The sequence below is a fragment of the Acyrthosiphon pisum genome, unplaced genomic scaffold, assembly GCF_005508785.2.
Source record: "Acyrthosiphon pisum isolate AL4f unplaced genomic scaffold, pea_aphid_22Mar2018_4r6ur Scaffold_20663;HRSCAF=21772, whole genome shotgun sequence".
Taxonomy (NCBI): Eukaryota; Metazoa; Arthropoda; class Insecta; order Hemiptera; family Aphididae; genus Acyrthosiphon; species Acyrthosiphon pisum.
Window position 1 is genome coordinate 25,523 of NW_021770047.1, and position 2,654 is coordinate 28,176.

The following is a 2,654-nucleotide window of genomic DNA, read 5'->3' on the forward strand; positions in this document are numbered from 1 at the left end:
CACAGGTTCTATGCATAATATGATAGTATATCAACATTTCCCGCATTAATTTAAATAATATTATAAATTATTATTTATTTTAAATAATCATAGGCCCAAAATGTCATACTTTGTTTTTTGTATTGGTAAATTGGTTGAATTACAGATTAATGTACAATTGTTTGTAATGGTATTTTTATATTATATATAATAATATTGTACCTATATTATGTATTATGAATATTGGGATTACTAGCGATATTTTATATTTATATTTCAAAAGCAAAAGGTATATTTTGGTTATCTGTAGAAAGTGCAAGTGATATTTAACTATAATAGGTAATGTTATACCATTACTATATTAGTATTATTTATGTGTTCTTATTGTGTATTGCATTTAAACACCTATACACACAATTTTTGAATTTTTTTTTAGTATTTTTTACTTTTTATTTTTGTTAAAACTGTGTTATTGTGTAAAACTGTAATAAACTTTAAAATGGTGAATTATTCAAAATATGAAAAAAAATATAACGCGGATTGGGAAAACTTAGCATGCTTTTCAGGTATATTATTTAAATAACTTTTGTGGCTATAGCAGTGTAACATAATGTTAATAAAAATTGTACAACCTATAGGATGGCTTCAAAGAGCACCTGAAAAATTTTCAGGCAAAGGAGAAGCATATTGTAAGTTGTGTAGGACACTATTACGAGCACATAAGACAGATTTAAAAAAACATGCTACTACTAACTGTCATAAACTAAGAGCCAGTAGTTTAGACGTTCAAACACAGCCTGACTTAACATCATTTGGTAGGTTAAAGACTTTAAGAATACTTGTAGTTAAAAATATTAAAATATCTGTTTAGGAATTGGTATTAAATCAAATGATGACAAAATTAGAGACCTTAAGTTAGCTCTTTTTATAGCAACCCATTCTGCAATCAGAAGTATTGACCACCTCGGAAAACTTTTAAAAGCCATGAGTGTGACAAATAGTTGTTTTTATTCGTTAGATTTGCACAGAACTAAATGTTCAAAATTAATTACAAATGTTATTGAACCTTGTTTTCTGGCTGAATTAATAGAGGATATTGGAAGTAATCCATTCTCCATCATCATTGATGAATCAACGGATATTGGAACAAATAAATATATTTCAGTCATTCCGCCTCAAACATGGTTACAGAGTTCTTAGGTTTTACTGAAATCGAAAAAGCTACTTCTGAAATACTTAGAGATGTGTTTGTGAAATTCATTGAAGAGTCCAAACTAAACTTGCAAAACTTAGTTGGCATAGGATCTGATGGTGCGAGCAATTTATGTGGAAAAAACAAATCACTTTTTACACTTTTGAAAAATGAAGTTCCTCATCTTCAACTAATAAAATGTGTATGTCATTCTCTCAACCTATGTGCTGCTAGAGCTTCCAAGTAGCTTAGAGTTCTTACTTAGAGAATCCAGAAGTTGGTTTTCACATAGTTCACTACGGCAAATGACATATAACAATTTATTCCAATCACTGCATGATGGTAAACAGCCTCCTTGTTTGATTCAGTTATCGACTACACGATGGCTTTCCTGGCATAATTGTGTAAAAGCTGTGCTTCTTCAATGGCTGCCTTTGAAAACCCATTTCGGAATTGTGTCTCAAAGTAAAGAAGGCTGCTATACTTCTCGAATGTTATCTGACATGTTGAATGATAAAACTCACTTGCTTTATCTCTTGTTTTTAAATCCAGTTTTACATGCTGTAACTCAGGTAAATCTTGTTTTTCAAAGTACAAACATAGATTTAGGTAAGGCGTATACAGATTTGAAAATGTTACCCATATCTATGGTTAAGCGCATATTAAAACCAAATCATATATCTAAAATTATCTATAATAGTGTTGATGGCAAGATGATCAGTATTTTAGATATTGAACATGTAACGTCACAGCATTTTTTGCATTCTTATTATTATTATAACAAACATACCTGTACCCATATTATCAGTCACGAGCGTACCTTATTATTACATTGTTATGATTAGGGCCCGGATTTTTATGCAAATGCATATTCTTCTACATTTAACTTATAATAATTCTGATTAAATATCTTGACGTTTCGTAATACGTAGATTAAGCTATCAAATTTTTTTTTGCATATTTTTGCATATTTGAATGAAAATGCATATTAATTGCATATTTCTATATAATTGCATAAAAGTTGCATTTTTTAATAGTTGATGAATTTTTTTTTTTTTGCAAAGCAAGGCGAGTGTGCATAAATGTTATTTTAAGCATTGATTGGGAAATTGCCGTCGCCGATTTTTATCGACAGTCTGCGTATTTGTCTCAGATAACTTATCTGCACTTTAGGTATACGCACACGGCTTATGTATTTCAATTAGTTAGTGACGGTAATTTGTTGGTAGTTTGTCCACCGCAGTTTTTGTGTATAAAATAATATTTTGTCTACTTTAGTGTCAAATTTTTATTTTTCTCTAAGAAAATGCCAAAAGTAAAGAAAGTTCATTGTTACGTGAGAGATTACCCAGTGTCTTTCGTACAGATGGAGCTATATTATTTTGTACTTTTTGTGAAACCAACGTATCGTGTGATAGAAAATCACAGATTACTCAACATTTAGGAACTTCTAAACACATTGAAAATAGTAAGTTGAAATCAA